This window comes from Lygodium microphyllum, chromosome 12 (assembly GCF_053477565.2).
Source record: "Lygodium microphyllum isolate KBCC chromosome 12, Lygodium_microphyllum_v1.1.10, whole genome shotgun sequence".
In the NCBI taxonomy this organism is placed as follows: domain Eukaryota; kingdom Viridiplantae; phylum Streptophyta; class Polypodiopsida; order Schizaeales; family Lygodiaceae; genus Lygodium; species Lygodium microphyllum.
In genome coordinates this window covers 37,217,218-37,230,887 of record NC_141146.1, presented here as the reverse complement: position 1 = coordinate 37,230,887, position 13,670 = coordinate 37,217,218, and positions in this window count along the sequence as shown.

Below are 13,670 nucleotides of genomic sequence, written 5' to 3'. Positions count from 1 at the left end.
CTGATAGTCACCGCCACTGCACACTGCAGGTGGCGAGCGCCCATCACCGTCACTTTATTCTTTATTCTTTTAGTGACTGTTTGAATAAAGGAAGGCCCGTGCTTGTGAAGGCAAGGCATAAGAAGGAAGCGGTGGTTGACATGGTAGAAAAGATAATGAAGATTCAACACATGAGCTTCACTAGAGCTTTGATTGAAATCACAGAGCCAACCAAGGAGGACTCTATCGAAGGCCTTAAGAGAAAATTGCATATGGCTAGAGAAGCACTACTGAATACCCTAGGACTACTATCATAGCCTCATAAACAAGAGCCCATGAGAGATGTAGTGGCACTCCAACTTAAGAAAGAGGGGCTCATTGAGGAACACTTACACGATTGGGCTTCATGATCCCAACACCTGCACTATAATGACTCCCAAGTGACATAGTGGATTGGGATGTGGTAGAAGGACTAGAACTCCGTCCTAGGCAAGAAACCACTGAGCAATCTCTAGACCAATCAACCTCTTCAAATGCATGTAAGGACCCAAAACAACGAAGGAAGAAGCAACTAGAAGAAGTTGGGCTCAAATTTAAGGCAACACCTCACCAGATTCCATATGTACTATTCCTAAAAGAGTTGAAAGTGGTCATCATTCAATTGGAAGAGGAAATCAGAGAGCAAGAGAGAAGAGAGCCACTAGATGCTCCTATTACCTTTAACTTTACCATGATCCAAAAGCTATGCTTAAATACTTCTAGGGAGTGTAATGAACCAAGTAATTGAGGTGGGTGAGGCATTGGGAAAGCCGTGGATTGAACAAAAAACCTAAAACTCTAACCTATGGCAATAGGAAGAGAAAAGCTACTAGCAAAATAAAATGCTAGAAACACCCAAGAAGGTGCGAGGGTTCAAAGCACAACCAACTTGGAGGAAGTCTATCCTAGAAACACCCAAGAAGGTGTGAGGGTTCAAAGCACAACCAACTTGGAGGAAGTCTATCCTTGAAACAAGTAATGAAGTTTGGTTGGCCTTCTGTGGATCACTTTCTATTGAGAGAGGAAACCCTACTTATCTACCCTACCTATGGAGGTATATGGTGGACCACAACCCAGACTGCTTAAGGTTCTAGGAGCGGGATCTAGACCCTTCATTTTGCAATTTTGTGGACACCTTTTGGAACTGCCCTAACCCAACTACTGTACTTACATGTAATTACCATAAGTTGCCGGGAATTCTATTGAACCAAAAATGAGCAACAAAGGAGGAAAGATTCCATCCCTTGTTCTTTGATATTAATGCAAGGATTTACTGGTATGCCATGGCCAAATCGATCCTTCAAGCTATCATGCTACTTGCTTTCTATCTCAACCTCCTAGAAGGCATGAATGAAAGCCACTTCACAAGTTGTGATCACCCCTTCTTGCCATCCACACCAATACACACTCATATCTCAATCAAGGGATACCCAATAGCAAGACATCCCAAGAAATTTGTAAACCTGTATCCTTGACAACCACCTCATTATACCAATAGATCCCTTCACTAATTGGGTCCTCAAGTGTGGACAATCCTAAGAAGTCTTGGCTCTCTTAGCACAGATCCATCTCCCAATCACATAGATCACCCACTCACCTTCCCACACAACTTGCGATATTTCCTTGTAGTAGGTACTTTGAACTGGGAAGAAGAACTATTGACAACCCCCTTTCCCTCAACATCACATGATCTCTTACCCTACCCACACGACCATTCCATGTAAGCTTCAAGCACCTTTATGAGTGTTGGGACTAGCACTCAAATAGTGAGAAGGGTTAAGTTAACTAATTATAACTCATGAGCTTGAAGCCAAAAAAAAAAGTAAATTAAAAAAAGCAAGGAAAATGGCTAAGAAGCAAGAAGAAGCGAAGAAAAAGGAGAAGCATATTAAAATCTAGAAAAAGAAATCAATTGAGAAAAGTGCAAGTTGGAAAAACGACAAGGATTGTATGGTGCAAAATATGTTGACATTGAATATCATATGGCCTATTGGCATGAAGTGTAAAATTAATTTTGTCTAAGTGCTAGGCTTACTCTCGTGCAAATTGTAAAATTAGGATGTAGGTAATGGTACATGAATGCGTGGGTTAGGTTTTCTCAAAAAATAAGATAGTCAGACATATTGCATGACCTTAAAGGGACTTTTTTAAATACCTTTTTTAGTTGATGGGAAATAGTGCTGGGTGACTATTTCTTGGGTTTGGTTACTTTGATGTCCACAATAGCCTTTGTTGGTGGTGTAGGGTTGCATTTTCCTCTTTTTTGCTCTTGGGCTTTGGTGGAAGCTTTTTTCAATGTTAGAAAATGTATAACATGATATGGCATTGGAGGAGCTAGCTTACATGGCCACTAAAATAATAGCCTCGAGTAACCAATAGGTCTTTGGAAACACATTATAGCATCAAGCTAACACTCCATTTGTTTCTACAATGAAAAGATCTAGTTTTTGTCAAATTTTGAGATGGGACCATTCTATGCTTACTAGCACTTGGCTTAGGAGTTCCCAAAACATTCAAATAACCAAGAACAAAGGACTAATGGACGAAATTAGGTCGCTATAAAGATATATTTTGACCATCTTTAAAAGTGCCAAAGATAGGGCCTTGGTTCATAAAATAGCAGCCAACGTTACAACACATTGGGCCTATAGTGAGATATTTAGCAACACATGATCTACATACAAACCCCCCATCACCATCATTAGCATCACCATGAAAGCATCGCTATTGGCATTGCACGATGCCAATAGAAATCGTTGCAGTAAAATTAGTGATGCAAATAGTGATGGTTACAAGGGGAATTTTTTGGGTGGAAGGGTTGCAAGCCACCCTTCTAGCCACATTGGGTTGAGAACCATATTAGAGAACTCTTGTTTGACCTTTGTACATGAAGTTGCACATTTATACAAACATAGTCCATTTTGTATTAAAATAGAACAAAATATTGAAGGGAAAAAAACAGATTGACAACATATTAATCTTTTTGCATTATAATTGGAAGAAAAGTTTGCAGAAAGCCCAAGTTTGGCTTATATACAAGACTAAAATCTATTAAACCCTAATGTGCATGCCTTATTAGCATATGACACATTATACATGGAGTGAGCACAATGTTTTGCTCCTCATCATGTGCCTCCTCCTTCACTTACAATATATTGCTAAATATGCAAGTCATTATACCATAAGGTAGTATGGACGCCTATAATAAGGTAAGTGAGGATATGCACCTCCATGTATAAAACAAAGCCAAAGGAAATGAAGAAAAGAATACCATTTCTTTTTTCTTTCATGAAAGCTCTCAACCATAACTCTCATACTAAATTGTATCTATCAACTATATTTTTCTTCTTCCATTAAAGTACATTTCTTGAAAGACAAGGGAGTAGTATTAAAAATTATGTAGCTAAACTCAATCAAAACATTTTTAAAAATCATGTAATTTTAGAAAAACACAAATGAAGATGTAAAAGCATCATAATTTTATCATAATCATAAAATACATAATAATAATGAACTTCATACAAATGCTAAATGAGGGGATAATAATTGGATTGTAGAAAGCACAACAATGCTCAATGAAAACATAGGAAGAAACCACCTCTCCCTGTGTACCCTCACACACACAATCTCTCTCTCCTCCCCCCTCTCTCCCCCCTCTCTCTCTCTCTCCCCCTTTCTCTCTCTCACCATGCTCTCTCTTCGTCTCATTTGCTCTCTCCTTACTCTCTCACCATGCTCTCTTTCTCTCTCTCTCCCTTTCATTTGCTCTCATTTTTCCTCTCTTTCTCCCCCTTACCCTCTCCCTATCACACATGCATGCACGCACACTCTCAAAAAAAGTATGTTTATTAGTTTTAAAAAAAGTACAAAAGTCAAGGTGAGGTCACCGGAGAAACCACCCAACACTAAGAAACTAAATCATCTTTGGTCAAGATATCAACATGCTGAATAAGATCAAGCTATCACTGAAGAAGTCATTTAAGCTTCGCAACATGGCACTAGATGCTATAGAATCTTCAAATGAGGTTGCATTGGACCATGATATTTAGGCTTTCCAAAGACCTAATAAAAAAGATGCATTCTAGTCTCCACCACAGCATGCCAAATGTTGGAAAGGAGGGCCCAAATCTTCCAAGCAAATGGACACGAGATAAATCTATGACGGGAAGACTAAACAGTAGTGGTATTGAAGAAACAAATCCCATTGGAAATACCCTTACAACAAAGAGCAGATGCAAGGGAAAGACTACCCACTAGCATTTTCCAAATGGCATCTTATTGATCCATCCCCCATCACTATCAATTTCTACTATGCTTTAGATTTGTGCAATCCCCAAAGCACATTGACTTTGGTGGTCAACCATGAGCAATCTTTGATCACAATATGATAGATCGAATTAACCAAACAAGACTCAAGAGATAAATGCCTTGTAAGGCCCTAATCCTGCCAAGGATAATCAGAATCTAGGATAGGAAAGGGTTTTTGGTCCTACAAAATTCTAGAGACCTTATGCCAAATATCATGGTAGCCATGACAGACCCAATCCATTTGCAATGATTTGGCAGCTAGTATGTAGATGCCATTGGACTTTGTAAACCACCATTTTCCACGAGCACACCGAATGGTTGAGTAGAACAAAAGCAAACATAGAAAACTAAACCTTGACATTAAGTACATGCCACCATGGACCTTGAATCTTCATATTACCATGCCAAAGGCCCAATTTCTCTAGGAAAAAATAGGCAATAATAGTCTAGGGTTGTTGAGCAATGTAAATCGCCTAAAAAAGAAACCAACATAGGGCTACCATATGGGTCTCAACATCCAAAACAACCCCAGCTCCCATGGATCTCGGGGTGCAAACATGGCTCCAAGATATCCAAGTTATACTAGCATGCACATAAACTTTCTTCCATAGCATGAAATGGAAGTATCAGGGGAGATCCTTCAATGCAACATTAGTCCAAGGCAGCAATGTCAAAAAGCAAGTGAGCATGGGGAGCATAATGGTATGCACCACTTTAAGGTGCACATGAAATGGCCAAGCTTGAGATTTCCAATAATCAAACTTGGCTTCCAATTTTTGTGATATCCATTTTAGTAAGAGTCTTGGTTACACATCAACACCCAAGGGAGAACCACACCTTGCTACCCCAAATCTAGCAAATTCAAGCTAGTGAATAAATAAAGGAGGATCTGGCAACATTAGTATGGCTAAACAATTCCCAAACATTTAAAGCTTTTCAAAGGTCAGAAGCATCTACTTTTAGCACCATAAATGTATCATCAACTAGTGCTTGGCCAACAAAATGTTGATGCAAATGAAGATATAAATTAGTTAGTTGTCCATATCAAAAAGACACAATAATAGAATGAATGGGGTGATAGTAGCAAGCACAAATAAAATCAGCTTAATGGTGGGGAGCCTTGTCTGACTGAGCATGTGAGAAAAAAGGGCACAGGGACTTCACCATTAAGCATAACACAAGAAGTAGCACACATACTGATCGTATAGATCAGCATGGAGATATGAGGCCCAATATCCATGGCTTGCAAAAGGAATGCATGCAAAGCTCAAAAAATTTTATGAGCTTGACAAGAATTGTCCCAAAGTCCCTTGGTCGAATCCCCAAGCTTAGGTTGTTGATAAGACCACAGCTAAAAGCATTGAATAAATTCAACCACCTTTGCCAATAATGAGAGCAAAAAAGCATCATGCAAAGAATCAAGCAACAATAGAGTTGAACCAAGGCTACGATGTCCTCTATAGCATTTAAATGTTGCATAGTAAGCGAAGCACAGTAAAATCCATAATGGTTGACACCGTTTGCACATTAAGAAGTTGTCTTTCAAACGAGACCAAGCCTTCTTGTGGAAAATCACATATAAACCTTTCAAGTAGTTCGCTCGTGTATCCGTTGAAGAAAGCATGACTTAAAAAAGAAGAGCTAAATTGTAAGGATGGAATGCCCAAGAGACTCGCAAACACATCCATAGACTACCTAATCATATCAAGCTATAAAGGAAAATTATTTGGTATGACATATTGCTCCACCACTTGCATTTCTAAAATTTCTTGTAAAAAGGAATCCTTGTACCCAGCATAGATACAATCCAATCGAGATCACGTGGCCAAGTATTGGGTTGAGTGAAATGTGAATCTTGAAGTTGATGGAGAAAGCCATAACTAAATATCATATTTAAGAATCTCTATTACAAAAGCATTCAAAGCATGACTTTTTAGGATATCCATCAGAAAGCACTCCAAACTAGGAAGAATTAATGCACTTCTTAAAAGTTCCCATTGCCCATAAGCCCATAAGCAAGCCTAGTCTACCCAAAGACAGAGAATGATGAAGGCAGTTCCACAAGGCTTGACAACATAATGAGTCTTTAGGTGCATAAAGACCAACCAACCATAAACCCTACCCTTCAAATATAATTTCAACCACTAAAAAGCATTAGTGGACATCATTCTAAATAGAGATCTTGACAAGATCAACAGACTTGTCCTCAACGACCCCACGTATGAAGTGATACCTCACCTCAATGTGTTTCGTCTTCGCATGGAAGACCGGATTCTTGGCTAACTGAATAGCACTCATAGAATCCGAATGCAGTGTAGGGATAGCATCAATACCAAGGTTAGCAACCAAACAACCCAACCAAATGGCCTCCTTGCAAGCCTCAGTGTGGCTGCAACATACTCGGCCTCTATAGTAGAAAGGGCTTTGCATTTCTGCACCTTGGACATCCAAGAAATAGCACCTCCAACATAGGTGAATACATAGCCGGAAGTGGACTTCCTACTATCTGCATGTCTTGCATAATTAGAGTCAGTGTACCCCATGACTCCTGTATCCTGGCTACCATAGCATATGTACATATCTACAGTGCCCTTCAGGTACCTCATGATACCCTTCACGACATCCCAATGCTTCTTGCCAGGTGTAGCCATATAGCGTGCCACAACACCAACTGCAAAGGCAATATCTGGACGAGTGGTTATCATGGCATACATAAGACTGCCCACTGCGGATGCATAGGAAATCTTGGCCATCTTGGCCCTCCGCTCATCTGTCTACGGAAAATTAGCCTGTGATACCTTCACATAAGAAGGTAATGGACAGTCAATAGGCTTTACGTCCTGCATGTGGAAGCGCTCAAGGACTTTATGAATGTACTCCCTCTGTGACAAGTAGAGGAGTCCCTGATGCCTGTCGCATCTAATGCGCATACCAAGTATGTGAGCGGCATGTCCCAGATCTTTCATCTCAAAGCTCTTCTTGAGCTGAGCCTTAAGAGCATCTAGCTCATCATGAGCTTTCCCTGCTATCCGCATATCATCCACATAGAGGACCAAAATCAATAAAGAACCATCATGGGCTTTCTTCGTGTAAAGACACGGATCCATAGTACTCCTAATGTAGCCCTGTGACTGCATAAATGCATCAAACTTATGATACCACTTCCTAGGTGCCTGCTTCAAGCCATAAAGACTTTTCTTCAATTTGCACACTAGGTGCTCCCTGCCAGATTCTGCAAAGCCCTTAGGCTGCTCCATATAAATCTCATCATGCAAGTCCCCATGTAAGAAAGTCGTCTTAACATCCATCTGGTATAAATCCAAGTCAAGTTGAGCAACCAAAGCCAAGACTAAGCACAAGGTGGCCATCTTAACCACAAGAGAAAAGACCTCATCAAAGTCCACACCATGCTCCTGCTTAAAACCCTTTGCTACAAATCTAGCCTTGTATGCTGGCTTGGGGTGTCCAGGGGTACTTTTCAACTTGTACACCCACTTACATAGCAAAGCCTTCTTGCCCGTAGGCAAGGAAACCAAATCTGAAGTGTCATTCTTATGCAAGGAGTCTATCTCAAACTGCATAGCCCTCTCCTAGGAGTGACTGTCACCCCTGCGCATAGCCTCATCATAAGTGAAAGGCTCTCCTACATTTGTAACCAAGACATAATGTATTGAGGGTTGAAATCTATTAGGTGGACATCTATCTCTAGTAGACCATCTCACGGTAGGCTCTGTTGCCTACCCAGTTGCCTGTCCAACACCCTGACCATGAGCATCTGCTGCAGTTGTAGGCTGTCCAACTGGCTGCCGGAGCTCTCGGCTCCTCCTGAAATATGACATTGTGGATCTCAACTCTCTCAAGTTGTCGATGCATCTTGTCTTCATGGAAGACTATATCATGACTACGAATGACTTTCCACGCCTGCGGATCCCAGAGACGGTAACCTATCTCACCTGCATCCCCATAACCAAGGAAAATGCATTTGACACTTTTAGGATCCAGCTTACTTCTCTTGACCCTGGGCACATGGAAAAATGCCTCACATCCAAAGACACAGAGATGTGCATAAGAGGGAGGTTTTCCAGTCCATACCTCCTCTGCAACCTGGAAATCCAAACCACTAGAAGGTGATCTGTTTATGACATGCACAGCTGTACTAATTGCCTTCGCCCAAAAGCTTTGTGGTAGGCTGGCATGGCTAAGCATATTGCGTGCACGCTCTTGGATGGTTCTATTCATCCGCTCAGCCAAACCATTCTTGGGGGGGGGGGTGTAGGAGGCGGTCAACTGACGCTTAATACCCCTCTCATCACATAACTGCTCAAAAGCATGTGAGACATACTCACCCCCATTATCTGTCCTTAGACATTTTAGCCTATACCCAGACTAGTTCTCAACCAATGCAAGCCATCTCTGAAACACATCCAAGACATCGGATTTTAGCTTAATGGGATAAGCCCAAACTTTCTGTGAAAAATCATCTATGAAAGTAACAAAATACTTGGCACCACCCATAGACTGACAAGGCATGGGCCCACAGACATCCGAATGTACCAATGCCAAGGGCTCACTCATGCGTGGCCTACTAGACTTCTTACGCATAGATCTAGTCTGCCTGCCATAAAGATAATGCTCACATGAATCAAAACATGCATAATCAAGGGGCGGTAAGTACTGCAAACCAGAAAGCATTTTGATTCCCTTCAAAGACATATGGCCCAAACGTGCATGCCAAAGAGATACATGTGGGATAGAACCCATAGACAAAACATGATCAAGGGAAGAAGCTGATACAATCAAGGGATAGAGGCTGCCAACCTTAGCACCTCTCGCAATCACAAGTCTGCCACGAGTGATCTTCCATGCAGAGTCTCCAAAACATACATGATATCCTGTGTCATCAAGTTGTCCAGCTGACATGAGACTGCGTGTCAAAGCAGGTACATGACGTACATCCTGCATAACAAAACTGCTGCCAGAAGGAAACTACATCCTAACAACACCAATGCCCACAATATCAAGAGAACTATCATCACCCAAGCGCACAGAGCCTGAAAACAGTACGGTATGAATGAAACCACTCTCGACAAGGTGTCACATGAAAGGATGCACTTGAGTCCAAGAGCCAACATTGTGTATACATAGAGTGTATCTCTGTCATCTGCGAAGCACTAGAATAAGCTACAAGGATATAATCATCATCATCAACATCCTTAGGCTGCATAAAATTGATCTCTTCAATTTTAACACTGGACTTTGCAGGCACTATGTTGCGATCAGAAGACTTATCTTGCACTTTGTCTTTCCCCTTATCTTTGCGCCTTTCATTGCACAGTTCATGGCAGTGTGGCCTAATATGGCCCTTTTTTCCACAATGGTGACAAGTAGCATCTACATTCCTGCCATGGGATTTGTTACATGACTTCCCACGAGACTTGGACCGAGATTTCTGAGAATCCCGTCCACCGCCACTGCCACTGCCACTGCCATGCTTTCCATATCCATCATTCCTGCCTCTAACTGTCATAGCATGCGATACACGAGAGGCATCCAAATTCTTACGGTTAACCTCTTTTTGCAGAAGAGCACTTTCAGCATCAGATAATTTCAAGGTAGCAGTAGAGGCACATAATGCAGTGCGGAATGCATCCCATGACTCATTAAGAGTACCAAGCAAGAAAAGAGGAGTGATATCCTTTGAAAAAGTGATGTCCTGCGAAGTCAAGTTCTTGAGTATAGCATGGAACTGGCTCAAGTGAGCAGACATGGTCACATTCTCCTTCATGTGCAGATCCATAAGGTGCTTAAGCCAATACATCTGACTCGCTGGACTTTTTTTGTCATAGATATTATTGATTTTATCCCACAACTGCCATGCACTCTGTTCTTCCTCAAATACATTGTAATCAACCTATTCTATAAGAGATAATACAATACTGGACTTGCATAACTCATCAAGCTCAAGCCATTCCTCATCTGGCATAGTTGCAGGCGGATGCCGGCTCAACCTCAAATGTTTGATCTGTGATTTCTACACCAACAACTGCCAAATCTAGCTCTTCCAATAAGAGTAATTCGTACCATCAAGCTTAGTGATGTTGAAAATAGCATGATCAATGGATGAACTTGCCATAATGTAGGATGGAAGACTGTAGACAATTCAAAATTGCTTACTGTTTACTGCAGAAAATGACAAAAAAATCACCAAAATCGAGAGAAAATGGCGAGAAAAGTGTAACCAAAGCTCCTGCCCACCAAGTACTAGTGAAAGTACATCATTTTAGAATATTTCAACATGAAAAATCCATGTCAGCCCAGAGTTATATGCTTGCTGTAACAAATGACAGCAGGGTACTGTAAGAGTCAAATACTGACCAAATCACTGCACCAAGTCAATAAATGACAGCCAAGACATGACCAGCCATAAACGGGCATAAATCAGCACCAAATAGTCATCAAGACCCTGAGCAAACACCCAAACATGTCACCAAAGCATCCGTCAGTGAGTAGGCATACCCCTTATACAATAGAGCAAAGTATACATAACACTAGCAAGACTTGACACCGGTAGGTTTATGCTCACAAGAGTTCAAAGCCCAAGCTCAAGTCAAAAGCAAGTCCAAGACATCAGTGCATGAACCATGCAACATCCAAGTGTAAGAGATCCCAAGTCTCAAGTATCTGCAAAATGCTTAAATAGCATAAACTTCCTGCTCAATGTTGATCAAGCATACAAGATGCTCCCATTGGCACAAAAGGTGGATAAACGAGCTCAACAGCTCAATCAAACCAAGTCAAAATGCCAAAGATAGGTGACCAAGACAATGCCTCAATAGCATCCCAAGAGCATGATGGCTACGAAGCAATTGTAGGTAGCATCCATGAGTAAGACATACATCCCAATAAACTCTCTAGTGTCGGCCCAAAGCACGAAGAAGACATGATCAACCATGGAGCATAAAGCGGAAGCATAGACCACATAAGCATCTTCAAGTTCATAACAACCTGTAATAGTATTTAACCACAACCAATGTCATAAATGCCAAGCTCAATTTCAGTCCCAAAATATCCCCAAAGGCATAGCCGAGTACATTCCATCCATGGGAAGCATCAATACATCATGCATAGTACCCGAAGCATAGCCGGTAAGCCATAGGCATATAAAATACCCTGTAAAAGACCTTCAGCCCTGTTGATTCCAGCATGTAAAATTCTGTGCAAACTGAGCAAACAATGGCTCAATCCAACCCCAAAATCATAATCAAACAATGATGTATCATCCCCAAAGTATCCAGGCACCAAACGAGACCATTCAGGCATCAAATGCCAATGCCAAGTGCCCGAGGGCTCCAAATGAGCCAAAATCAAGTGCCAAAGGAGGGGGAGAGCTGCTGTTGTGACTGTCAATGCTGAAGACACATATGGGAGGACTGCGTGATTGTGCCAACTATAAATGCTGGTCCTGGGGCTGCAAAAAATGGTGACCAAGCTTCGGAGGGGTCCGGTTAAAGCCAAGGAAGGCCTCAAACAAGCTCCAGCAAGGGGAGAGCAGCCCACATATGAAATGAGAGCTGGGAGTATAATGGATGCCCTATGTTCTTCCAGATCTGAACTGCCTTTGTGACTGAGCTGAAATGTAGCTCCAGATCAAGCTCAAGTTTGCTCATTGAAGTGCGGGAGTAAAGGACAAAGGGCAGGGAGGAGGGAAACAAAAGTACATACCATTCGAACCTTGAGCTATGGCTGCCATGAAAATATTTGCTGTAGGTATTCGAAGTAGAGCTGAAGCAAATATGAGTTGGGTTGAGCTCCATGGATCCAAGAGCCGAGCTTTGATACCAATTGAAAGGTGAGAAGGATCGAAGCTTGCACTCGAGAGCTATGGCGGGAGAGCAAGAGCAAGAAAGAGAGAGACAAGAAATGGGAACTCCAACAGTCACAATGTGTGACCGGGCCTTCCTTTATTCAAATTGTCTCTAAAAGAATAAAGAATAAAGTGACGGTGATAGGCACCCGCCACCTGCAGTGTGCAGTGGCGGTGATTGTCAGTGTAGTAATACACGGGCGGCTAGGTGGAGGTGCCTTTACCCCCAACACAACTCTTGGAACTTTTTTATCCCTACTTTTTAATTCTGCTGCTTTTGTAGCTAATCTCTTTGACCTTGTAACCATTGGTTTTTTTAATTTGCTTTTGGAAACTAATGAGTAGATTGCATTGAGCCATTGCAATTATGCTGCCAATGTATCATGGTTGGTGCCTTTACTTATAGGGAGTGGTGGATTTAGTGACAAGGTAGCTCCTTCCACTAGTTGGCTTGGTAGGATGGTAGTAATGGCTAGGTCAATTCCTTTCCCTTGCCTTTGGTTGTCTCAATCTATTCCCCACTTGTGCTCTCAACTCTCTTTGTGCTTTTACTCACGCCTACTCTAGGTTGGGGTGGGTTGGGCGGAACTCTTGTATCCATGCTTCTCCCCCTTCTAGTCTCCTCTACTAAATTCCTTACCGCTTGATGATAATCTTCCCTCTCCTTCCTTTCCCAATATTCCTTCTCCTTCTATAGTTTTACTTGGATATGGATCTTGCTCAAATGGATATAAAAACAACTTTCTTGGATGGAGATTTTGCATGATGATATTTATGCATATAGCAACATGAAGAATTGTTATGTAAGGTATAGAATAGTTGGTTTGTAAGCTACATAAGAGCTTATATGGTTTGAAATAAGATCCCAACAAATGGTATCATAAGTTTGATACCTTTATGCAGTCTCTTAGGGATATGTTAGACGTGAGATTGACTACCAACTTATAAACTAGGAAGGCTAGTGATGGTAACCTTATGAGTTTTGATTCTCTATGTAGATGACATGTTGATTATTGGGAAGTCAATCATAGATGTGGATGCACTAAATCTTTAATATCAAGGACTTGGGAAATATTGGTCACATTGTTGGAATGCACACTATGTGGGACAGAGACAAAAAAGATACTCTATTTGTCTCGAAAGGAATACATTGAGGTGTTGGAGTGTTTCACTTTGGAGAATGAGTATTCCATTGCTTTCATATTTGAAACTTAGCTAAGAGGATAGCCCTAAGTCAAATGAGCAGAAGGTTGAATGGATAAGGTTTCTTATGTAGCCACATTTGCTTGCTTGATGTACACCATGGTTACTACATGTTTAAACATTACCTATGCAGTGGAAGTGGTTAATAGGTATACAAGAGACTGTGGAAAAAAGCATTGGGATGCAGTAAATAGTATCATGAGATACTTGAATGACACTAGAGCTATGTGGATGTATTTCCAAAGGAAGAATGCATGTGTTATTAAATATGTGGATG